Raw genomic sequence first — 27791 nt, forward strand, 5'->3', positions numbered from 1 at the left:
GGGATGACATATGGGGAAAGAGACAGAGAGAGACAGACAGAGAGAGAGAGAGACAGAGAGAGAGATAGACACAGAGAGAGACACAGGGAGAAAGTAAGTATTTGACCCCTCTGCAAAACATGACTTAGTACTTGGTTGCAAAACCCTTGTTGGCAATCACAGAGGTCAGACGTTTCTTATAGTTGGCCACCAGGTTTGCACACATCTCAGGAGGGATTTTGTCCACTCCTCTTTGCAGATCTTCTCGAAGTCATTAAGGTTTCGAGGCTGACGTTTGGCAACTCGAACCTTCAGCTCCCTCCACAGATTTTCTATGGGATTAAGGTCTGGAGACTGGCTAGGCTACTCCAGGACCTTAATGTGCTTCTTCTTGAGCCACTCCTTTGTTGCCTTGGCCGTGTGTTTTGGGTCATTGTCATGCTGGAATACCCATCCACGACCTATTTTCAATGCCCTGGCTGAGGGAAGGAGGTTCTCACCCAAGATTTGACGGTACATGGCCCCGTCCATCATCCCTTTGATGCGGTGAAGTTGTCCTGTCCCCTTAGCAGAAAAACACCCCCAAAGCATAATGTTTCCACCTCCATGTTTGACGGTGGGGATGTTGTTCTTGGGGTCATAGGCAGAATTCCTCCTCCTCCAAACACGGCGAGTTGAGTTGATGCCAAAGAGCTCCATTTTGGTCTCATCTGACCACAACACTTTCACCCAGTTGTCCTCTGAATCATTCAGATGTTCATTGGCAAACTTCAGATGGGCATGTATATGTGCTTTCTTGAGCAGGGGAACTTGCGGGCGATACAGAATTTCCGTCCTTCACGGCGTAGTGTGTTACCAATTGTTTTCTTGGTGACTATGGTCCCAGCTGCCTTGAGATCATTGACAAGATCCTCCCATGTAGTTCTGGGCTGATTCCTCACTGTTCTCATGATCATTGCAACTCCACGAGGTGAGATCTTGCATGGAGCCCCAGGCCGAGGGAGATTGACAGTTATTTTGTGTTTCTTCCATTTGCGAATAATCGCACCAACTGTTGTCACCTTCTCACCAAGCTGCTTGGCGATGGTCTTGTAGCCCATTCCAGCCTTGTGTAGGTCTACAATCTTGTCCCTGACATCCTTGGAGAGCTCTTTGGTCTTGGCCATGCTGGAGAGTTTGGAATATGATTGATTGATTGCTTCCGTGGACAGGTGTCTTTTATACAGGTAACAAGCTGAGATTAGGAGCACTCCCTTTAAGAGTGTGCTCCTAAATTCAGCTCTTTACCTGTATAAAAGACACCTGGGAGCCAGGGGGTCAAATACTTATTTCCCTCATTAAAATGCAAATCAATTTCTAACATTCTTGACATGCGTTTTTCTGGATTATTTTGTTGTTATTCTGTCTCTCACTGTTCAAATAAACCTACCATTAAAATTATAGACTGATAATTTCTTTGTCAGTGGGAAAATTTACAAAATCAGCAGGGGATCAAATACTATTTTCCCTCACTGTAAACCAAATTACAACACAGTCAAAACAAAACTACATTGCTTATTGGGAAACACAAGCACTAGCACAAAGCAGAATGCAGTGCTATCTGGCCCTAAATCAATAGTACACCGTGGCTAACTATTTGACCATCATTACTGATCAAAACCTTAGAAAAACCTTGACAAAGTACAGGCTCAGTGAGCACAGCCTTGCCATTAAGAAGGGTAGACACAGGAAAACCTGGCTCCCTGTAGAAGAAAGGCTGTGCAACCACTGCACAACAGCAGAACCTGAGACAGAGCTGCATTTCCTGACAAAATGTGAAAAATCTAAAACTCATTTCCCCAAATTTGAAACCCTTATTCAAGGTTTCAAAGACCTCTCTGATGAGAGTAGGCCACCCATCCTGTTGGGGGAGGACGTAGAGAGCTGTGGGTTGGCAGCGCACTACATTGCTGCCTGCCATAAGCTGAGGGACAGTGTCTGACAGACCAATCAACCTGCACATGTCCTCTACTGTATGCTTATTAATTGCATACTGTGTATGGTCATTGTTCAATGTGTGGTTATACATGGTTATGGTTATTTTGACCCTTGGATATTGTTGTTACTGTTGTCCCGTTGGCAATTTTGATTCTTATTATTTTCATATTGTAAATATCCAAAGTAAGCTTTGGCAATGTGTACATTGTTACGTCATGCCAATAAAGCAAATTTAATTAAATTGAATTGAATTTATAGAGAGAGAGAGAGAGAGAGAGAGACAGAGACAGAGAAAGACAGAGAGAAAGAGACAGAGAGAGAGAGAGAGAGGGAGAGACAGAGCAAGAGAGAGAGAGAGTGAGACAGAGACAGAGAGACAGAGAGAGAGAGAGTGACAGAGACACAGAGAGAGAGACAGAGATAGACAGAGCGAGACAGAGAGAGATAGAGAGAGAGAGAGAGACACACAGTGAGAGTGAGAGACAGAGAGATAAGAGAGAGAGCCAGAGAGAAAGAAAGAGAGAGAGACAGAAAGAGTCAGAGAGAGAGACAGAGAGAAAGAGACAGAGAAACAGAGAGACAGAGTCAGAGAGAGAGAGACAGAGAGAAAGAGACAGAGAAACAGAGAGACAGAGAGTCAGAGAGAGAGAGACAGAGAGAGAGAAAGACAGTGAGAGAGACAGAGAGAGAAAGACAGAGTGAGATAGAAAGATGACAGCAGGATTGTAGCTACTCTGTAAGAGTTGTTGAGTTGCCGAGCTTCTTGTTGTGCCTTCCAGTCTTCAGGATCCTTTAATAGATTGTTTTTTGTTCCTCAGTTTTTGTCTCTTACCAAGTTGAGTACTGCCTGTCGGCTAAATGAAAGTGGCTGGGAAAGCTAAAGAAACAATGTCTCGCCAGTTGCTCTCCAAAGAATTCACTGTTGCACTCTGAGCTTGAAAACTTAAATCCCTTGTGTGTGACTGATTTAAGCGTGTGTTCTTCCCACACTTTTCCTTGACTCAGACCCTGAAATATCTCCCTCATGTCGAGACATTTTTCCCACCTGTTGCAAAGGACCAAAATGGGTCAGGTGAGAAGAAAATCATTGATAAAAGATAAGAACATTTCATCGCCTGAAAAGGAAGCGGAGGCATTGAGAACACACACTTGCAGAGATCTGTCTATTGACAGATAGCATTGTAACGGTTAAAAAAGGTCTAGTCCATTATAGAACTTGACTTAGTAACATTACTCAAATGGGCCTAACAATTACTTTTTGGACTTTCTCTTACAATCCCAATTAAACCCAATTTAAATGTTCTCCTATATATTGTGTAATGAGCTAATTGTGTAGTAGTGTTAGGCCTGTGAGTCGATATTAATGAAGTATAGTTACAGTTTACCACACATTTCCAATGCAGTCTTTCTATTACTTACTAAGTGGTTGGCATGTATTACATTAATTTAGTGTCTGTTAAAAAAGACACACCCATCTGTTTTAGCTAGCACGTGGCGCTATAACATGAGAACATCAGTGGTCCTTCAGAGTCTATAGTCACTCTAGACTTATTCAAGTGATCATTTTAATTCAACAAAATCTAAGTGTAGTTAACTATTAACTTAACAGGTAAAACCTTTTTGTCTAGCTATTGTTTATGTGATTAAGATTATGAACATATGTACAGCATAACTTCAATGGGTTAATTAAAAGGTTAACCAGTTTCTGCACACCGAGGCTGACCTGTTTCATTGCAAGTATTCATCAAAGTAAAGGATGATATCAGATGATGAATTATCCCTCATTAATACTAAACCGTTATGCAGCCAACCATTCAGTTATTCACACACAAACACAGACTCGCACACACTCTATTTTTCTCTCTCACACACACACACCACACACACACACGCGCACACACACACACGCGCGCACACACACACACACACACACACACACACACACACAAACACACACACACACACGTAGGTTTCATGGGAGATACATGTATATGTGCAGTAACCTGTTCACCTCTGTACAGCCCATCTGGTCTGTGTGCCAAACAGATGTTCTGAACCCTGCCTTATAATTATGGATATAAACAGATTGTGCACATGGTTCAACCTGCCACTGTGATGAATGACTGAATGAATACAGCCCAGTTCTGGTGTGAGGGGAGGGGATGGGAGGGGAACAGAGAGGATGTCCATGAAAAGGCTAACAGCCGGTCTCTGTCCATCTGTAGCACCGGCTTCAGATATGTTTTAGATACTGTACTGTATGCTGAAATAATAAGACACACAGAAGCAGCTGAGGAACAGTAGATACACAGCTTTTACCAAGTGGACATACATGTAATTTTCTTTAATATTTTCTGAATATATACAGTACCAGCCAAAAGTCTGGACACACCTACTTATTCCAGGGTTTTTCTTTATTTTTACTATTTTCAACATTGTAGAATAATAGTGAAGACATTAAACTATGAAATAACACATGGAATACGTAATAAATAAGATTCTCTGGTCTTATGAAACCAAGACTGAACTCTTGGGCCTGAATGCCAAGCATTACGTCTGGAGGAAACCTGGCACCATCCCCAAGGTGAAGCATGTTTGTGACAGCATCATGCTGTGGGGATGTTTTTTAGCGGTAGGGACTGCGAGACTAGTCAGGATGGGGGGAAGATGAAAGGAGAAAAATAGAGAGAGATCCTTGATGAAAACCTGCTCCAGAGCACGCAGGACCTCAGACGGGGGCTAAGATTCACCTTCCAACAGGACAACGACCCTAAGCACACAGCCAAGACAATGCAGGAGTGGTTCGGGACAATTCTCTGAATGTCCTTGAGTGGTCCAGCCAGAGCCTGGACTTGAACCCGATCTAACATCTCTGGAGACACCAGAAAAAAACTGTGCAGGAACCCTCCCCATCAACCTGACAGAGCTTGAGAGGATCTGCAGAGAAGAATGGGAGAAACTGTCGCGACTTCTACCAAAGTCGATGCCCCTCCTTGTTCGGGTGGTGCTCGGCGATCGACGTCACCGGTCTTCTAGCCATCACTGATCCATTTTTCATTTTCCATTGGTTTTGTCTTGTTTTCCTACACACCTGTTTCCAATCCCATTCATTACATGTTGTGTATTTAACCCTCTGTTTTCCCTCATGTCCTTGTCTGAGATTGTTTTGTTTGTTATTGATTTCCGTGTATTTTTTGTTATTTAATTTTTTATTTTTTGTACGTTTGTTTTTGGAGTTCGTGTTAGTTTATTATTTATTAAACTACTCCAGTTATACCAAGTTGGTTTCTGCTGCGCCTGACTTCCTTGCCACCTACACACACGACGATGACAGAATCTCAGACCGAAATAGGAAGTCAGCAGGAGAGGGTACCCGGACATGGAGGTGGAGGAGCGCGTCCAGGAGAATGAGGAGAAGCTTCACCATCTATGCGCCGCTATGGATCGCGTTGTCCAGGATATGGACCGCTGGGAGAGACAGAGAGTTATTCCAGCGCCTCCACCAGCCCAACCGGGGTCTATCCTGAGTGCCCTTTCTCAACCTGAACTCGGTGGCATCCGTCTATCCATGCCTCAGGGGTATGATGGAAGTGCTGCCACCTACCAGGGTGGTTCCGTGTGGCTCAGTTGGTAGAGCATGGTGTTTGCAACACCAGGGTTGTGGGTTCGATTCCCATGGGGGACCAGTACGGAGAAAGAATGTATGAAATGTATGCATTCCCTACTGTAAGTCGCTCTGGATAAGAGTGTCTGCTAAATGACTAAAATGTAAATGTTTCCTACTTCAATTAGACCTTTTCCTGGCCACGGTCCACCCAGTTCCATCTGACCGTGAGAAGAGTTTCACCCTCGTCTCGTGCCTCACCGGGAGAGCCCTGGAGTGGGCCAGCGCTGTGTGTGGAGGAGATGATGCGGCGTTGGACCATTATGAGGAGTTTTCGGGCAGTCTTTGACCATCCATGTGAAGGCAGAGCGGTGGGTGAGCGCCTCTACCATCTGAGGCAGGAGACGAGGAGAGTCCAGGATTTTGCCCTGGAGTTTAGGACCCTGGCAGCCGGTGCGGGATGGAATCACAGGGCCCTGATCGACCATTACCGTTGTAGTCTGCGTGAGGACATCCGTCGGGAGCTGGCCTGCAGAGACACCACCCTCACCTTCGAGCAGCTGGTGGATCTGTCCATCCGGCTGGACAACCTACTGGCTGCTCGCGGACATCCAGATCGGGGTCTGGTGGTTCCATCCTCCCGCACTCCCTCTCCTATACCCAGGGAACTGGGAGAGGGGGTGGAGGGGGTTCCCACTCGCGCACCATCTGTGGCCGCAGAGGTCACACTGCTGGTCGGTGCCGGGTAGGTTCCTCTGGGAATCAAGGTAACAGGCAGGGAGCTCGCCACCCCAGGTGAGTAAGCACCATTCTCATCCAGAGCCCTCTGTTGCACTTATGTTTGTGTCTGTTACGTTTCCTGATTTTTCCCCGCGTTCCCAGCATAAGGTGCTAGTAGATTCAGGTGCGGCTAGGAATTTCATTGATCAAGCTTTTGCTCATAGTTTAGGGATCCCCATTGTGCCCGTGGATGTGCCTTATCCCGTTCACACCTTAGATAGTCGACCATTAGGGTCAAGGTTAATCAGAGAGGCCACAGCTCCTTTAAGTATGGTGACGCAGCGGGGTCACAAGGAAAGAAATTGTCTTTTCCTTATGGACACCCATGAGAATCCCGTGATGCTGGGTCTACCTTGGTTAATTTGTCATAACCCCACTTTTTCTTGGCCACAGAGGGCTCTCACGGGGTGGTCGCGAGAGTGCTCAGGTAGGTGTGTAGGGGTTACCGTTGGTGCTACTACGGTGGAAAGTCCAGACCAGGTCTCCACCGTGCGCATTCCCCCCGAATATGCCGATTTAACTCTTGCCTTCTGTTAAAAGAAGGCGACTCAATTACCACCCCATCGACAGGGGGATTGTGCGATAAATCTCATGGTAGACGCTGCACTTCCCAGGAGTCACGTGTATCCCCTATCGCAAGCGGAGACGGTGGCTATGGAGACATATGTCTCCGAATCCTTGCGTCAGGGGTACATTCAGCCCTCCATTTCACCCGTCTCCTCAAGTTTCTTTTTTGTGAAGAAGAAGGACGGAGGTCTGCGCCCGTGCATTGATTATCGAGGTCTCAATAAAATGACGGTGGGGTACAGTTACCCGCTACCTCTGATCGCCACGGCAATTGAGTTAACCTGTTAGGGACAGACGTTCCGCTATCCAATGGTATAGAGTGGCGCGAATTACAAATACCTCAAATATGCAAAAACTTCCATTTTTCAAACATATGACTATTTTACACCATTTTAAAGACAAGACTCTCCTTTATCTAACTACATTGTCCAATTTCAAAAAGGCTTTACAACGAAAGCAAAACATTAGATTATGTCAGGAGAGTACCCAGACAGAAATAATCACACACCTATTTTTCAAGCTAGCATATATGTCTCAAAAACCCAAACCACAGCTAAATGCAGCACTAACCTTTGATGATCTTCATCAGATGACACTCCTAGGACATTATGTTATACAATACATGCATGTTTTGTTCAATCAAGTTCATATTTATATCAAAAACCAGCTTTTTACATTAGCATGTTTTGTTCAGAACTTCTGGTGAATTTACTAAATTACTCACGATAAACGTTGACAAAAAACATAACAATTATTTTAAGAATTATAGATACAGAACTCCTTTATGCAATCGCGGTGTCCGATTTTAAAATAGCTTTTCGGTGAAAGCACATTTTGCAATATTCTGAGTAGATAGCCCGGCCATCATGGCTAGCTATTTTGACACCCACCAAGTTTGGCACTCACCAAACTCAGATTTACTATAAGAAAAATTGGATTACCTTTGCTGTTCTTCGTCAGAATGCACTCCCAGGACTTCTACTTCAACACCCAATGTTGTTTTGGTTCCAAATAATCCATAGTTATATCCAAATAGCTCCGTTTTGTTCGTGCGTTCAAGTCACTATCCGAAGGGTGATGCGCCGGCGCGTTTTGTGACAAAAATGTTCAAAATATTCCATTACCGTACTTCGAATCATGTCTAACGCTGTTTAAAATCAATTTGTCTGCGATTTTTCTCGTAAAATAGAGAAAATATTCCAACCGGGAGACGTTGTATCCGTTCAAACACTGAAATAAGAAAATGGAGTCGTCACATGCACGCGCGCACCAGTGTCATTGTTCTCAGAAGTACCACTCTCCAAAACCCCTACTGTTTTTCGCCCAGAGACTGCAGAGTTATCATTCAACGTTCTGGCGCCTTCTGAGAGCCAATGAAAGCCTTAGAAAATGTCACATTACAGCAGAGGTCCTGTATTTTCGATAAAGAGACTACAAAAGGCCAAGAAATGGTCACACAGGGCACTTCCCACATAGAATCTTCTCAGGTTTTGGCCTGCCAAATGAGTTCTGTTATACTCACAGACACCATTCAAATAGTTTTAGAAACTTTAGGGTGTTTTCTATCCAAATCTACTAATTATATGCATATTCTAGTTTCTGGGCAGGAGTAATAACCAGATTAACGTTTTTTATCCGGCCGTGAAAATATTGCCCCCTATCCCAAACAGGTTAATGAACGGGGCGCGCTTCTTCACTAAACTGGATCTCAGGAGTGCGTAAAACCTGGTGTGTATCCGAGATGGAGACGAGTGGAAGATAGCATTTAGTACCATCAGTCTTCCAATCTTTTATAGACGAGATTTTCAGGAACCTCCACGGGCAGGGTGTAGTGGTGTATATCGATGACATTCTGATCTACTCCTCTACATGCGCTGAGCATGTGTCCCTGGTGCGCAGAGTGCTTGGTAGCCTGTTGGAGCATGACCTGTATGTCAAGGCTGAGAAATGCCTGTTCTTTCAACAGTCTGTCTCCTTCTTAGGGTATTGCCTATTCACGTCAGGAGTGGAGATGGAGAGTGACCGCATTGCAGCCGTGCGTAATTGGCCGACTCCCACCACTGTAAAGGAGGTGCAGCAATTTTTGGAGTTTGCCAATTACTACCGGAGGTTTATCCGGGGTTTTGGTCAGGTAGCTGCTCCCATTACCTCATTGCTGAATGGGGGTCCGGTGCGCTTGCAGTGGTCGACTGGGGCGGACAGGGCTTTTAGGAAACTGAAGGCTCTGTTTACCTCGGTTCCTGTGTTGGCTCATCCGGATCCGTCTTTGCAATTCATAGTGGAGGTGGACGCATCTGAGGCTGGGATAGGAGCTGTGCTCTCTCAGTGCTCGGGTACGCCACCTAAGCTCCACCCCTGTGCCTTCTTCTCTAAGAAGCTCAGCCCGGCGGAGCGAAACTATGATGTAGGGGACCGGGAGCTGTTGGCTGTCGTCAAGGCTTTGAAGGTGTGGAGACATTGGCTTGAGGGGGCTAAACACCCTTTTCTCATCTGGACTGACCACCGCAATCTGGAGTACATCCGGGAGGCGAGGAGACTGAATCCTCGCCACGCAAGGCGGACCATGTTTTTCACCCGTTTTGTGTTTACCCTCTCTTACAGACTAGGTTCCCAGAACGTTAACCTCTCTGGGCTAGGTGGGACGCTTGCAAAACATTAGATTATGTCAGCAGAGTACCCAGCCAGAAATAATCAGACACCCATTTTTCAAGCTAGCATATAATGTCACATAAACCCAAACCACAGCTAAATGCAGCACTAACCTTTGATGATCTTCATCAGATGACAATCTTAGGACATTATGTTACACAATACATGCATGTCTGTTCAATCAAGTACATATTTATATCAAAAACCAGCTTTTTACATTAGCAGGTGACTAGCATGTGACTAGCATTCCCACCGAACACTTCCGGTGAATTTACTAAATTACTCACGATAAACGTTCACAAAAAACATAACAATTATTTTAAGAATTATAGATACAGAACTCCTCTATGCACTCGATATGTCCGATTTTAAAATAGCTTTTCGGTGAAAGCACATTTTGCAATATTCTAAGTAGACAGCACGGCATCACAGGGCTAGCTATTTAGACACCCAGCAAGTTTAGCATTCACCAAAGTCAGATTTACTATAAGAAAAATGTTATTACCTTTGCTGTCTTCGTCAGAATGCACTCCCAGGACTTCTACTTCAATAACAAATGTTGGTTTGGTCCCAAATAATCCATTGTTATATCCAAATAGCGGCGTTTTGTTCGTGCGTTCAAGACACTATCCGAAAGGGTAAATAAGGGTTACGAGCACGACGCATTTCGTGACAAAAAATGTCTAAATATTCCATTACCGTACTTCGAAGCATGTCAACCGCTGTTTAAAATCAATTTTTATGCAATTTTTCTCGTAAAAAAGCGATAATATTCCGACCGGGAAATCGTTTTTTATTACAAAGAGAGTGAAAGTAAAAGCATGCTATCCCCTCATGCACGAGCCTCAGTCTGATGGCCCTCTGATAGAGCACTTGCCAAACGCGCCTGTGTGTTTCAGCCTGGGCCTTGAATTACGTCATTCAGCTTTTTCCCGGGTTCTGAGAGCCTATGGGAGCCGTAGGAAGTGTCACGTCATGCCAGAGATCCCCTGTTTTTGTTAGAGATGATCAAGGAGGGCAAGAAATGGTCAGACAGGCCACTTCCTGTAAGGAATCTTCTCAGGTTTTGGCCTGCCAAATGAGTTCTGTTATACTCACAGACACCATTCAAACAGTTTTAGAAACTTTTGGGTGTTTTCTATCCAAAGCATATAATTATATGCATATTCTAGTTACTGGGCAGGAGTAGTAACCAGATTAAATCGGGTACGTTTTTTATCCGGCCGTGCAAATACTGCCCCCTAGCCCCAATAGGTTAAGGCAGACGCATTGTCCCGGCTGTATGACACAGAGGAGCGGTCCATGGATCCCACGCCCATAATCCCAGCCTCTTGTTTGGTGGCACCGGTAGTGTGGGAGCTGGACGCGGACATTGAGCCGGCGTCACGTGCAGAGCTCGTTCCCCCTCAGTGTCCAGCTGAGCGTCTGTACGTTCCGTCTGCTGTCTGCTACCGACTGATCTACTGGGCTCACACGTTACCCTCCTCTGGTAATCCTGGGATTGATTGGACGATGCGCTGTCTTAGTGAGAGGTACTGGTGGCCCACTGTAGCTAAGGACGTGAGGGTTTATGTTTCCTCCTGCTCGGTGTGCGCCCAGTGCAAGGCTCCTAGACACCTACCGAGAGATAAGTTACAACCCTTACCCATTCCACAACGGCCGTGGTCGCACTTGTCGGTGGATTTCACAACCGATCTTCCACCTTCACAAGGTAACACCATGATCCTGGTCGTTGTGGATTGTTTTTCTATTGGTGAGCTAGGGTGTAGTTACCCATGTTATTTTAGGTACGTTGGTTTTTGGAGTTCGTGTTAGTTTATTATTTATTAACTTCTCTAGGGTAGGGGGCAGTATTTTGACGTCCGGATGAAAGGCGTGCCCAATTAAACTGCCTGCTACTCAGGCTCAGAAGGTAGGATATGCATATTATTAGTAGATTTGGATAGAAAACACTCTGAAGTTTCTAAAACTGATTGAATGATGTCTTTGAGTATAGCAGAACTCATATGGCAGGCAAAAACCTGAGACAAATCCAACCAGGAAGTGTGGAAATCTAAGGCTTGTAGTTTTTCAAGTGATTCCCTATCCAGTATACAGTGACTTAGGGTTCATTTTGCACTTCCTAAGGCTTCCACTAGATGTCAACAGTCTTTAGAATGTTGTTTCATGCTTCTACTGTGAATATGGAGCGAACAAGAGGGCCTGGAAGTTGATGAGTGAGAAAATGACATGAGCTCAGAGGCGCCTGCTCACGTGAGAGTTAGCTGTGTTCCTTTTCTTTTCTGAAGACATTGGAATTGTCCGGTTGGAATATTACTGAAGATTTATGTTAAAAACGTCCTAAAGATTGATGCTATACATCGTTTGACATATTTCTACGAACGTAAATATAACTTTTTTGACTTTTTGTCATGACATTTGCGTGCGCTTCCAGAATTTGGAGTAGTGGACTGAACGCGCGAACAAAAGGAGGTATTTGGACATAAATTATGGACTTTATCGAGCAAAACAAACATTTATTGTGGACCTGGGATACCTGGGAGTGCATTCTGATGAAGATCATCAAAGGTAAGTGAATATTTGTAATATTATTTCAGAGTTTTGTTAACTCCACAAAATGGCGGGTTTGGTTTGGTGTCTGAACGCTGTACTCAGAATATTGCAAAATGTGCTTTCGCCGTAAAGCTTTTTTGAAATCTGACAGCGGTTGCATTAAGGAGAAGTGTATCTATAATTCTTTAAATAACTGTTGAATATTTTATCATTTATGATGAGTATTTCTGTAAATTGATGTGCTCATTCACCGGAAGTTTTGGGAGGCATTACACGCCAATGTAAAATGGGTTTTTTGGATATAAATATGAACTTTATCGAGCAAAACATACATGTATTGTGTAACATGAAGTCCTATGAGTGCCATCTGATGAAGATCATCAAAGGTTAGTGATTCATTTTAGCTGTATTTCTGGTTTTTGTGACGCCTCTCCTTGCTTGGAAAATGGCTGTGTCGTTTTTCTTGTTTTGGTGCTGTCCTAACATAATCTAATGTTATGCTTTCGCCGTAAAGCCTTTATGAAATCGGACAATGTGGTTGGATTAACGAGAAGTGTATCTTTAAAATGGCTAGCATCCCACATACCCCAGAGAAGTTAAACTACTCCAGTTATACCAAGTTGGTTTCTCCTGCGCCTGACTTCCTTGCCACCTACACACATGACGATGACAGAAACTCCCCAAATACAGGTGTGCCAAGCTTGTAGCATCATACCCAAGTAGACTGGAAGCGATTACAGCCTCGAAAGGTGCTTCAACAAAGTACTGAGTAAAGGGTCTGAAAACTTATGTAAATGTAATATTGCAGTTTTTTATTTTTAATACATTTGAAAAAAATTACAAAACCAATTTTTGCTTTGTCATTATGGGGTATTGTGTGTGTATATTGTTGAGGTGGGAAAAAAACAATTAAATCCGTAACACAATGTGGAAAAAGTCAAGGGGTCTGAGTACTTTCTGAATGCACTTTAAATATATACAGTACCAGTCAAAAGTTTGGAAACACCTACTCATTCAAGTGTTTTTCTTTATTTAAAAAAATGTCTACATTGTAGAATAATAGTGAAGTCATCAAAACTATGAAATAACACATATGGAGTCATGTGGTAACCAATAAAGTGTGAAACAAATCAAAATATATTTTATATTTGAGATTCTTCAAAGTAGCCACCCTTTGCCTTGCTTTATACACTCTTGGCATTCCATCAACCAGCTTCATGAGGAATGCTTTTCCAACAGTCTTGAAGGAGTTCCCACATAAGCTGAGCACTTGTTGGCTGCTTTTCCTTCACTCTGCAGTCCAACTCATCCCAAATTATCTCAATTGGGTTGAGGTTTGGTGATTGTGGAGGCCAGGCCATCTGATGCTGCATTCCATCACTTTTCTTCTTGTTCAAATAGCCCTTACCCAGCCTGGAGGTGTGTTGAGTCATTGTCTTGTTGAACAACAAATGATAGTCCCACTAAGCTTAAACCAGGTGGGATGGCATATCGCTGCTGAATGCTGTGGTAGCCATGCTGGTTAAGTGTGCCTTGAATTCTAAATAAATCACAGTGTCACCTGCAAAGCAACCCCCACACCATCACACCTCCTCATCCATGCTTCACTGTGGGAACCACACATGCGGAGATCATCCGTTCACCTACTCTGTGTCTCACAAAGACACGGCGGTTGGAACCAAAAATCTCAAATTTGGACTCATCAGACCAAAGGAGAGATTTACACTGGTCTAATGTCCATTGCTCATGTTTCTTAGCCCAAGCAAGTCTCTTCTTATTATTAGTGTCCTTTAGTAGTGGTTTCTTTGCATCATTTCGACCATGAAGGCCTGATTCTCCTCTGTCTCCTCTGAACAGTTGATGTTGAGATGTGTCTGTTACTTGAACTCTGTGAAGCATTTCCTTGGGCTGCAATTTCTGATTCTGGTAACTCTAAGGAACTTATCATCTGCAGCAGGGGTAACTCTGGGTGTTCCTTCATGTGGCTGTCGTCATGAGAGGGGGTTTCAAAATATCCACTTGATGATTTTGCAACTGCACTTGAAGAAACTTGACCAAACCTGTCACCAAGGCAAATGGTGGCTACTTTGAAGAATCTCTAATATAAAATATATTTTGATTTGTTTAACACTTTTTTATTTACTACATGATTCCATATGTGTTATTTCAGAGTTTTGATGTCTTCACTATTACTGTACAATGTAGAAAATAGTAAAAAAATATATATAATAATAATTAATTAGTAGGTGTGTTCAAACTTTTGACTGGAACTGTGTATATATATATATGCAGTTGAAATCGGAAGTTTACATACACTTAGGTTGGAATCATTCAAACTCATTTTTCAACCACTCCACAAATTTCTTGTTAAAACAAACTATAGTTTTGGCAGGTCGGGTAGGACATCTACTTTGTGCATGACACAAGTCATTTTCCAACAAATGTTTACAGACAGATTATTTCACTTATAATTCACTGAATCACAATTCCACTAGGTCAGAAGTTTACATACACTAAGTTTACTGTGCCTTTAAACAGCTTGGTAAAATTCCAGAAAATGATGTCATGGCTTTAGAAGCTTCTGATAGGCTAATGGACATCATTTGAGTCAATTGGAGGTGTACCTGTGGATGTATTTCAAGGCCTACCTTCAAACTCCGTGCCTCTTTGCTTGACATCATGGGAAAATCAAAAGAAATCAGCCAGGACCATAGAAAAAAATTGTAGACCTCCACAAGTCTGGTTCATCCTTGGGAGCAATTTCAAAATGCCTGAAGGTACCACGTTCTTCTGTACAAACAATAGCATGCAAGTATAAACACCATGGGACTACGCAGCCGTCATACCGCTCAGGAAGGAGACGCCTTCTGTCTCCTAGAGATTAACGTATTTTGCTGTGAAAAGTGCAAATCAATCCCAGAACAACAGCAAAGGACCTTGTGAAGATGCTGGAGGAAACAGGTACAAAAGTGTCTATATCCACAGTAAAACGAGTCCCATATCGACATAACCTGAAAGGCCGCTCAGCAAGGAAGAAGCCACTGCTCCAAACGCCATAAAAAAGCCAGACTACGGTTTGCAACTGCACATGGGGACAAATATCGTACTTTTTGGATAAATGTCCTCTGGTCTGATGAAACAAAAATATAACTGTTTGGCCATAATGACCATCGTTATGTTTGTAGGAAAAAGGGGGAGGCTTGCATCCCAACCGTGAAGCACGTGGGTGGCAGCATCATGTTGTGGGGTGCTTTGCTGCAGGAGGTACTGGTGTACATCACAACATAGATGGCATCATGAGGGAGGAAAATTATGTGGATATATTGAAGAAACATCTCAAGACATCAGTCAGGAAGTTAAAGCTTGGTCGCAAATGGGTCTTCCAAATGGACAATGACCCCAAGCATACTTCCAAAGTTGTGGCAAAATGGCTTAAGGAAAATACAGTCAAGGTATTAGAGTGGCCATCACAAAGCCCTGACCTCAATCCCATAGAGAATGTGTGGGCAGAACTGAAAAAGTGTGTGCGAGCGAGGAGGCCTACAAACCTGACTGAGTTTACACCAGCTCTGTCAGGAGGAATGGGCCAAAATGTACCCAACTTTTTGTGGGAAGCTTGTGGAAGGCTACCCGAAACGTTTGACCCAAGTTAAACAATTAAAAGGCAATACTACCAAATACTAATTGAGTGTAAACTTCTGACCCACTGGGAATGTGATGAAAGAAATAAATGCTGAAATAAATCATTCTCTCTACTATTATTTTGACATTTCACATTCTTAAAATAAAGTGGGGATCCTAAATAACCTAAGACAGGGAATTTTTACTAGGATTAAATGTCAGGATTTGTGAAAAACTGAGTTTAAATGCATTTGGCTTTGGTGTATGTAAACTTCCAACTTCAACTGTATATTTAGTAAATAGTAAATTTGACATCTTTTCCGGAGGTAAACAGCCATGACTCCAACAAATATGTACATATTCTCCTGACATACACAATATGATCCATGTGAAATTTTTCTGCAAGTACTGCTTAAGCAGGCAGAGCTTTAGGGAACTAAATACTGTAAATACTGCTATATATATATATATATATATATATATACCCTATTTAGTTTCCTAAAGCTCTACTTGCTTAAGCAGTACTTGCAGAAACATTTCACATGGATCATATTGTGTATGTCAGGAGAATATGTACATATTTGTTGGAGTCATGGCTGTTTACCTCCGGAAAAGATGTCAGATTTACTTGAATCACTGATAAGTGTCAATACAATTAGGATTGTCAATAAAATCTTTTGTCAGAAAGTGTTTATACTGATCTATTTTGTCCATCGTCGCCTTAGCATAGTTTTGGACAAACAGAAGATTTGTATCTATAAAATTGGACAGTGTATGCTGTAAACATTCTCCAGCTGACAGGACCATCGTCTACAATTTAATGACACTCAGGGGCGGCTGCTGCTGAAATGGGTCTGTGGATCTATCTGTGAGGCTGAAACACCATGAAAAAATGCAGGAGAGGGAGAGAAAAAGAAATGGAATAGAAAAAAAAGAAACAAATAATACCCTGGCAAATGGATTTATGGTAAGAGACCCAAGCTACAACCAATGTCTCTGTTCTCCTTCCCAAACAAAATGGGAGCTGTTCTGCTCATCAGGCGGCTGATGGTGGAATGCTGAACAGTTCCCTCACTGTAACATCCAACAGGAATGGGATTGAATAGATTTTGACATTTTGAATGTCTGCCTGCTCTTAATTAACAGTCAGAGGGTGTGTGTGTGTGTGTGTGTGTGTGTGTGTGTGTGTATGTGTTTTTTCCTCATCTAATATTCAGCCCATGGCTGCAATTCCTCAGGGCCCGAGGCTGACATTTGGAAGTACACTCTTATAGATACAAGTAACAGAGTTACACGGCTCGACTCCTTCCCTATTGGAGTATGGGCTGTAATAACTCCCTCCCCAATATAGTATGGGCTGTAATAACTCCCTCCCCATTAGAGTATGGGCTGTAATAACTCCCTCCCTATTGGAGTATGGGCTGTAATAACTCCCTCCCTATTGGAGTATGGGCTGTAATAACTCCCTCCCCACTAGAGTATGGGCTGTAATAACTCCCTCCCCATTAGAGTATGGGCTGTAATAACTCCCTCCCTATTGGAGTATGGGCTGTAATAACTCCCTCCCCACTAGAGTATGGGCTGTAATAACTCCCTCCCCATTAGAGTATGGGCTGTAATAACTCCCTCCCCACTAGAGTATGGGCTGTAATAACTCCCTCCCTATTAGAGTATGGGCTGTAATAACTCCCTCCCTATCAGAGTATGGGCTGTAATAACTCCCTCCCCATTAGAGTATGGGCTGTAATAACTCCCTCCCTATTGGAGTATGGGCTGTAATAACTCCCTCCCTATTGGAGTATGGGCTGTAATAACTCCCTCCCCACTAGAGTATGGGCTGTAATAACTCCCTCCCCATTAGAGTATGGGCTGTAATAACTCCCTCCCTATTGGAGTATGGGCTGTAATAACTCCCTCCCCACTAGAGTATGGGCTGTAATAACTCCCTCCCCATTAGAGTATGGGCTGTAATAACTCCCTCCCCACTAGAGTATGGGCTGTAATAACTCCCTCCCTATTAGAGTATGGGCTGTAATAACTCCCTCCCTATCAGAGTATGGGCTGTAATAACTCCCTCCCTATTAGAGTATGGGCTGTAATAACTCCCTCCCTATTAGAGTATGGGCTGTAATAACTCCCTCCCTATTAGAGCATGGGCTGTAATAACTCCCTCCCCAATATAGCATGGGCTGTAATAACGCCCTCCCTATTAGAGCATGGGCTGTAATAACTCCCTCCCCAATATAGCATGGGCTGTAATAACTCCCTCCTTAAAATAGTATGGGCTGTAATAACTCCCTCCCCAATATAACATGGGCTGTAATAACTCCCTCCCCAATATAACATGGGCTGTAATAACTCCTCCCCAATATAACATGGGATGTAATAACTCCCTCCCCAATATAACATGGGATGTAATAATTCCCTCCCCAATATAACATGGGCTGTAATAACTCCCTCCCCAATATAACATGGGATGTAATAACTCCCTCCCCAATATAACATGGGCTGTAATAACTCCCTCCCCAATATAGCATGGGATGTAATAACTCCCTCCCCAATATAGCATGGGCTGTAATAACTCCCTCCCCAATATAACATGGGCTGTAATAACTCCCTCCCCAATATAACATGGGCTGTAATAACTCCCTCCCCAATATAGCATGGGCTGTAATGACTCCCTCCCCACTAGAGTATGAGATGTAGTAATTCCCTCCCCACTAGAGTATGAGCTGTAATAAGTCCCTCCCCATTAGAGTATGAGATGTAATAATTCCCTCCCCACTAGAGTATGAGCTGTAATAAGTCCCTCCCCATTAGAGTTTGGGATTTAATAACTCCCTCCCCAATATAGTATGGGCTGTAATAACTCCCTCCCCATATAGTATGGACTGTAATAACTCCCTCCCCTTTAGAGCATAGACTGTAATAACCCTCTCCCCGTTAGAGCACGGACTTTAATAACTACCTCCCCTTTAGAGCATGGACAGTAATAACTCCCTCCCCTTTAGAGTATGGACAGTAAAAACTCCCTCCCCATTAGAGCATGGATATCACGACACTAGGTGAGACCCAAATGCAGACACTGGAGGCAGATGGTTGGAGTTTAAGATGTTTAATAAATCCAAAGGGGTAGGCAAGAGAATGGTCTTGGACAGGCAAAAGGTCAAAACCAGATCAGAGTCCAGGAGGTACAGAGTGGCAGGCAGGCTCGAGGTCAGGGCAGGCAGAATGGTCAGGCACTCTGGTACAGAGTCCAGAAAAGGCAAGGGTCAAAACCGGGAGGACTCGAAAAAGGAGAAAAGGCAAAGTAAGAAAACGGGAAAAAAACGCTGGTAGGCTTGGACATACAAGACGAACTGGCACAGACATACAGGAAACACAGGGATAAATACACTGGGGAAAACAAGTGACACCTGGAGGAGGTGGAAACAAAAATGAGGACAGGTGAAACAGATCAGGTTGTGACAATGGGCTGTAATAACTCCCTCCCCAATAGAGCATGGGCTGTAATAACGCCCTCCCCAATAGAGCATTGGCTGCAATAACTCCCTCCCCCTTAGAGCATGGGCTGTAATAACTCCCTCCCCAATATAGCATGGGCTGTAATAACTCCCTCCCCATTAGAGTATGGGCTGTAGTAACTCCCTCCCCATTAGAGTATGGGCTGTAATAACTCCCTCCCCATTAGAGCATGGGCTGTGATAACTCCCTCCCCATTAGAGCATGGGCTGTAATAACTCCCTCCCCATTAGATTATGGGCTGTAATAACTCCCTCCCCATTAGAGCATGGGCTGTAATAACTCCCTCCCCATTAGATTATGGGCTGTAATAACTCCCTCCCCATTAGATTATGGGCTGTAATAACTCCCTCCCTATTAGATTATGGGCTGTAATAACTCCCTCCCCTTTAGTGTATGGGCTGTAATAACTCCTTCCCCATTAGATTATGGGCTATAATGAGTCCCTCCCCTTTAAATTATGGGCTGTAATAACTCCCTCCCATTTAGAGTATGGGATGTAATAGCTCCCTCCCCATTAGAGCATTGGTTGTATTTAGTCTGTCCCTGTGGGCTGCAATGACTCCCTCCTCATTATATTATGAGGTGTATTGACTCCCGTTAGAGCATGGGCTGTATTGACTCCCATTAGAGCATGGGCTGTATTGACTCCCATAATAGCATGGGCTGCAGTGACTCCCTCCCCATTAGATTTTGAGCTGTTTTGAGTCCCATTAGATTATGAGCTGCATTGACTCCCATTAGAGCATGGGCTGTATTGACTCCCATTAGAGCATGGGCTGTATTGACTCCAATTAGAGCATGGGCTGTATTGACTCCCATTAGAGCACGGGCTGTATTGACTCCCATTAGAGCATGGGCTGTATTGCCTTGCCAGAGACAGATAAGCAACAGAGCAGTACTTGCTTGGAGATTGATTTAATCCACTGAAACATACAGTATCAGCCTTGGATTTTATTCTTTTTTTTATTTTTTATTATTGTATTCAGACTGATCCGTACGGTGACATCTGATAACCATCTGCTGTTTTTCACATACAGTATACAGTATGTGTGCACTCTAACAGGCTAATTTGCTTGTATAATGGTACACTGGTGTACTGTTAAAACCAGTAACAAAAGTCAACACAAGGAACTCAATACCTTCATGCTTCATTGACTAAGATGTATTTCTTGACGGTATATTTTTCTCTCCATCGCCACCTTCCCCTCCGTTTAACCCCATTGGAAAGAGAGAGAGCTAAGACAAACCTTGTCGCGCACACACACACAGACACACACACAGACACACACACACACACACACACACACACACACACACACACACACACACACACACACACACACACACACATATCCACAGACACACACACAGACACACACACACACACACACACACACACACACACACACACACACACACACACATAACCACACACACACAGTTGTACAACTAACTTTGTGGGGACACACAATACAGTCCCATTCAAAAAAAATGTTTTCCCTAACCTCTAAAACTAATCCAAAACCTAACATTAAGCCTAACCCTACACCTAGCCCTAGCTCCTAACCTTAACTCTAAACCTAGTTCTAACCCTAACACTAATTCTAACCTAACCCTAAACCCCTTAGAAATAGCATTGGACCTTTTGGGGAAAAACAAAATGTCCCCAGTTGGTCAAATGTTTGTTTGTTTACTATTCTTGTGAGGACTTCAAGTCACATCCGTTTGGGTAGTTACTGGTTATGGACAGTATAGGGTTATGGACATATACCCTGATCTGTTTCACCTGTCTTAGCCTGAACTGTGATAGGCCTCCGTGTGTGAATAACCACAGAGAGAGAAATGCAAGATGCAACCAATAAAATGTGCACGTTTCTGTCAGTGGGGTGATGGATGTGGCGGCACATCGTTTATTGACACAACACCTTAAGGTTTCACCGTAGGCCATAACTCATAGGGAACGCCTATTTGCTGTGGAAGAGGTGGAATGTCATTCAGAGGGATCCCATACCTAACAGGTCACATGTTTTTTATTTTATTTCCTCTTTTAAAAAAATGTAACAGTGGTGACCTTCACCTGGCTTCTGTTTTCTCAGAGAGTGAGATTGAGAGAGTGAGATTGAGAGACCCACAGATCAGACCTATGCCCATCCTGCCAACCCCTGCCCCCCCTCCTGCAAAGAGGTCCTCAACATGAAAGTCACACATATGCCCAGGCCGTGAGCAGGCAAAAAGGCCCAACCCCCACTCTTACACTAGCCCAAGCTAATGGCATGTATATGATACTCAGGAAGCTCTGCTCACACATACTTGTCTGAGGCCAAACAACATTGGACACTTTTTGGAACACAAAGCCTTCACTATCTCATCCTGGAATATCCAAGGCCTGAGGTAATCTGCCTTTGGCCTATAGAGCTGGAACCTGGAGATGCACATGTATAGATAAACCACTTCTCCAAACTTTTCAGCCAAATAACAAAGAACCAAGAGCTAAAACATATAACTGATGATTTACAAAACTTGGAATCAGCTATTAAAAATGCCTGTGGTGTTGATGGTAAACTAAACAAATTTATAAAATGTACAGAGCACAAATTCAAATGGGCTTTCTTTAACTCTTCAACATTATCCTCAGCTCTGGCATCTTCCCTAATATTCGGAACCAAGGCCTGATCACCACAATCCACAAAAGTGGAGACAAATTAGACCCCAACAGCAGACTCCAACATTTCCTCAGTGAAAATAATGTCCTGAGCAAATGTCAAATTGACTTCTTACCAAAATACAGTACGATAGACAACATATACACCCTGTACACTCTTATTGACAAGCAAACAAAACAAAACAAAAGCAAAGTTGATTTGTTGATTTCAACGTTTTTTACACAATTTGCCATGGGGTCTGCTAAACAAATTGAGGGAAAGCGGTATTGGGGGAAAGCATTTTACATCATAAAATCAATGTACTCAAAAAACAAGTGTGCAGTTTAAATTATTTAAACAGTATACATGTGTGTGTATGTAAATACAGTTGAAGTTTGAAGTTTACATACACATTAGCCAAATACATTTAAACTCAGTTTTTCACAATTCCTGACATTTAATCCTTGTAAAAATTCCCTTTCTGAGGTCAGTTAGGATCACCACTTTATTCTAAGAATGTGGAATGTCAGAATAATAGTAGAGAGAATTATTTATTTCAGCTTTTATTTCTTTCATTACATTCCCAGTAAGTCAGAAGTTTACATACACTCAATTAGTATTTGGTAGCATTACCTTTAAATTGTTAACTTGGGTAAAACGTTTCGGGTAGCCTTCCACAAGCTTCCCACAATAAGTTGGGTGAATTTTGTCCCATTCCTTTTGACAGAGCTGGTGTAACTGAATCAGGTTTGTAGGCCTCCTTGCCCCCACACGCTTTTTCCGTTCTGCTGTCATGACTGTCCTGATCAGTTCAGGTTACAGGAGACCACAACCCTACAGATTATCTCTCACCCCAAAAGAGGATGAGAGATCTAGGGGTATGAAGATGTGGGGGTTTTATGACCCCTGACGCCCATGGTAAATCTTAGGCAACAGACAAAATTCCTTTGTCCTCTCACTATGGAGAACCAGCCTCAGAACATTATAACATGCAATAAATGGACATTGGAACAATGGTTTCCGTCAGCCACAATTGTGGTAATGACGATAGATGGAATATGAAAATGAATGTCATTTTTGTTATGTTATTAAAATTCAAAGGAAGACGTTATAACGAAAACATTGTAACTTTAAGAATTTTCCTAATATGTGCTTGATGTTTATACATTGTACGTTCCGTGGAAAATGTCCAAATCAAAGATAATGTTTTTGTAAAGATGAAATGTGAAGTTAGTTGTCTAAATTGGATCTGAGTAAAATCTATACCTTGCCTCATAACTTGGTATGCCCAGAGAATTGCCCTAAAGGCGGTTACGCCCACTTCTGACCCGAGGGTATAAGACATGTGAGTTAAGAATTAACATATCAGACTAAGGTGACCCGAGCTGCAGCAAAGGTCTGAGTAGTCAACAAATCCAACACGCAACACGAGCAGCAGTCGTCACATTAACTAATACAACGTCACGACACTGCCCACACATTTTCTATGGGATTGAGGTCAGGGCTTTGTGTTCGCCACTCCAATACCTTGCCTTTGTTGTCCTTAAGCCATTTTGCCACAACTTTGGAAGTATGCTTGGGGTCATTGTCCATTTGGAAGACCCATTTTCAACCAAGCTTTAGCTTCCTGACTGATGTCTTGAGATGTTGCTTCAATATTTCCCCGTAATTTTCCTCCCTCGTGATGCCATCTATTTTGTGAAGTGCACCAGTCCCTCCTGCATCAAAGCAACCCCACAACATGATGCTACCACCCCCGTGCTTCACGGTTGGGATGGTGTTCTTCGGCTTGCAAGCCTCCCCCTTTTTCCTCCAAACATAATGATGTCATTACGGCCAAACAGTTGTATTTTTGTTTCATCAGACCAGAGGACATTTCTCCAAAAAGTATGATCTTTGTCCCATGTGCAGTTGCAAACTGTAGTCTGGCTTTTTTTATGGTGTTTTTGGAGCAGTGGCTTCTTCATTGCTGAGCGGCCTTTCAGGTTATGTCGATATAGGACTCGTTTTACTGTGGATATAGATACATTTGTACCTGTTTCCTCCAGCATCTTCACAAGGTCCTTTGCTGTTGTTCTGGGATTGATTGCACTTTTCGCACCAAAACACGTTTACCAAAGCACGTCTCCTTCCTGAGCGGTATGACGGCTGCATGGTCATTTTTCACCTGTCCCGGAAAATACCAGCAGAGGGCGAATGGATCATATTGCAAATGTACAAAATGTCACGATTCACGACGTGGCCTTTTCTCCTCAACGGAAACTTTGAAGATGAAACTTGGTGAGCATAGGTTTGGCATAATGGGCAGTTGGCCCCGAACAAGATGGAGTCGAGGCCTCAATGCTTTTTGAGTTAAGGCAATTTTTCTGGGATTATCTTGTTTGGGATAGGGGGCAGTATTGAGAATTTTGGAAAAAATATGTGCCCATTTTTAACTGCCTCCTACACCAACTCAGAAGCTAGAATATGCATATTATTGTTCAGGTTTGGATAGCAAACACTCTGAATTTTCTAAAACTGTTTGAATGGTGTCTGTGAGTATAACAGAACTCCTATGGCAGGCAAAAGCCTGACAAGGTTTCATGCAGGAAGTACCCTGTCTGACAAGGAGTCGTGCGTCTTGCATCTGTTTATTGAAAAGTAAGGATCTTAGCTGTAACGTGACAATTCCCAGGGCTCCGATAGGCTCTCAGAACCCGGGAAATACCTGAAGGTTGACGAGGCAGCCTCAGGCTGAAACACATTATCGCCTTTGGTAAGTGGCGGATCAGAGGACCTTTGAATGAGGCGCGTGCACGATTCGCTCCTGAGGAGAAATTTAATTCGGCTGTTTAGGCTCAATGCATATTCCCGGTCTGAATATTATCGCTTTTCTACGAGATAAATAACATAAAAATTGGTTTTAAACAGCGGTTGACATGCTTCGAAGTACGGTAATGGAATATTTAGACAATTTTTGTCACGCCAATGCGCCATGCGCGAGACCGTGATGTAGCATTCTGATAGTGTCTAGAACTCACGAACAAAACGTCGCTGTTTGGATATAACGATGGATTATTTGGGACCAAACCAACATTTGTTATTGAAGTAGAAGTCCTGGCAGTGTATTCTGACGAAGAACAAGCAAGGTAAGAACATTTTTCTTATAGGAAATGTGATTTTGGTGGAGGCTGACCTGGGTGGGTGTCTAAATAGCTAGCCCTGTGATGCCGGGCTATGTACTTAGATTATTGCAAAATGTGCTTCATCCGAAAAGCTATTTTAAAATCGAACATATCGAGTGCATAGAGGAGTAATGTATCTATAATTCTTAAAATAATTGTTATGCTTTTTGTGAACGTTTATCGTGAGTAATTTAGCAAACTGTTAGTAAATTCCCCGGAAGTTTGCGGGGTTATGCTTTTTCTGAACGTCACATGCTAATGTAAAAAGCTGTTTTTTGATATAAATATGAACTTGATTGAACAGACATGCATGTATTGTATAACACAATGTCCTAGGTGTGTCATCTGATGAAGATCATAAAAGGTTAGTGCTGCATTTAGCTGTGGTTTGGGTTTATGTGACATGATATGCTAGCTTGAAAAATGGGTGTCTGATTATTTCTGGCTGGGCACTCTGCTGACATAATCTAATGTTTTGCTTTCGTTGTAAAGCCTTTTTGAAATCGGACAGTGGGGTTAGATTAACGAGATTCTTGTCTTTAAAAAGCTGTAAAATAGTCATATGTTTGAGAAATTGAAGTAATAGTATTTCTAACGATTCAAAAATCGCGCCACTGGATTTCAGTGGCTGTTACGTAGGTGGGACGAGTTCGTCCCACATGCGACAGAGAGGTTAAAGGTCAAAAATGAAAATAGAGCGCTAATTTGACCGTTTCACGTCAAAGTACATGAGCCTACGGTGTCAGGAAAAAAAGAACCAGACATTTATCTATCGTCATTTAAGAGAAATTGTACAATGTACAATTGGTGATGTTCAAAAAAATTAGTTTTATTCAAAATAATTGCAGCGTGTCCAGTTGCAGCGTGTTCAGATGAATCCGTTAAGGCAGGTTTCGGAGCTCTGCGAGATTTCTGTGATTTTCTGAAATAACACACACTCATTCAACCCTCTGTAAATAAGTCACCTCTTAATGTAAAGACTTAAAACTCAATATTCTATAAGAGCCTAACGCAAGGAGGATATGTGTTCACTTTCAGCTTCCTGTGTCAACCAGAAGTGCCTTAGAATTGTGTCAGAGGGGCTGTTTCAAAGGGTTAAAAAGTCAGATCTTTCCAAAACTTCATATGTGTGATTAGGCAACCCTCATGAACTGTAAATCAGTCATTTATCCCATCAGATGTCAAAGAAAAGCTCTCACACACACACACAGCAAGGATGGGGCGACACAGTGCGGTGCTTAAAGACACACAGAGCCTGCAATGGCATTACCATTATCTCTAGGCTGTGCCGAGTTCAACGAGATGCCGTAGCTCGCTAGGTCGGAGCGCAGCGACCGTGAAAGAAAGTAGGCCCTAAATGAAGCCTGACCCTAAATTGCAAGTGCTTTTGGGTGACTGTGAGAGAACCGTTAGGGTTAGAAGCACAATTCGAGATCAGGAAGGTTCCCGAGGTCCTCCCGATCTGTGCAAGCCTAACCTTGACCATGTGGCATTAACCCTTAACAGTGAAAGAAGGTGTTTACATCAAACAGTTTTCAATGACTTCTCTTCCCATAGGAATACATTGCCTGCTCCCCTAAATTCAACCTGAAGCCTATGTGGGTTATGAATGTCTTATGAACCTGTTTTCAATGACAATCCATCAGGCTACTGTGAGGTCTACCTGTGTCGATTCTAAGCTTCCTGGAGCAACCGGAAGTTGTTAAAAACACCCTAAAGATGTTTTGATATAACCAACCTGCAGATTGTGAAAATCAATGAATTCAACCCTGTGTAACTCAGTCAATTCTTAATGTAAAGACTTTAAACTCAGGATTCTGTAAGAGCATACCCCAATGAGGATATATGTTTACTTTTAGCTTCCTGTGCCAACCGGAAGTGCCTTAAAATGGTGTCATAGGTGCTGTTCTGAAGGGTTATAAAGGTCAGATCTTTTAAAAACATCATATGGGTGATTAGCCAACCCTCATGAACTGCAAATCAGTCATTTCTCCACCAGATGTCAAAGAAAAAACTCACACACACACACACATAAAGGATACAGTGACACAGTGCGGGGCTTAAAGACACACAGAGCCTGCAATGGCATTACCATAATCTCTAGGCTGTGCCGAGTTCAACGAGATGCCCCGCTTGACCGTGGCTCACTCGGTCTGAGCGCAGCGACCATTCAAAAAAGTAGGCCCAAAATGAAGCCTGGACCTAAATTTCAAGTGCTTTTGGGTGACAGCGAGAGAACCGTTAGGGTTAGAAGCACATTTCAACCTCAGGAACGTTCCCGAGGTCCTCCCGATCTGTGCAAGCCTAACCATGACTGTGTGGCATTAACCCTTAACCTGTTAGGGTATAGGGGGCAGTATTTTCACGGCTGGATAAAAAAATGTACCCGATTTAATCTGGTTACTAATCCTACCCAGTAACTACAATATGCATATACTTATTATATATGGATAGAAAACACCCTAAAGTTTCTAAAACTGTTTGAATGGTGTCTGTGAATATAACAGAACTCATTTGGCAGGCAAATCCCTGAGACAGATTCTGACAGGAAGTGGATACCTGATGTGTTGAATTGACTTTAAGCCTATGCCATTGAAAAACAAAGGGGCTGAGGAATGTTTTGGCACTTCCTATTGCTTCCACAAGATGTCCCCAGCCTTTACAAAGTGTTTTGAGTCTTCTACTCTGAGATCTGACTGAAGAAGAGCCTTGGAACGGTGATGGTCCATT

General features: G+C 43.0%; 1 long non-coding RNA gene across 1 annotated transcript in view; it reads right to left on the bottom strand.

Annotated features, from left to right (window-relative positions):
- Positions 1-27791, bottom strand: part of LOC115165552 (uncharacterized) — a 78759-nt gene that overhangs the window by 14096 nt on the left and 36872 nt on the right. The window lies entirely within an intron of this gene.

Source organism: Salmo trutta, chromosome 1 (genome assembly GCF_901001165.1).
Source record: "Salmo trutta chromosome 1, fSalTru1.1, whole genome shotgun sequence".
Taxonomy (NCBI): domain Eukaryota; kingdom Metazoa; phylum Chordata; class Actinopteri; order Salmoniformes; family Salmonidae; genus Salmo; species Salmo trutta.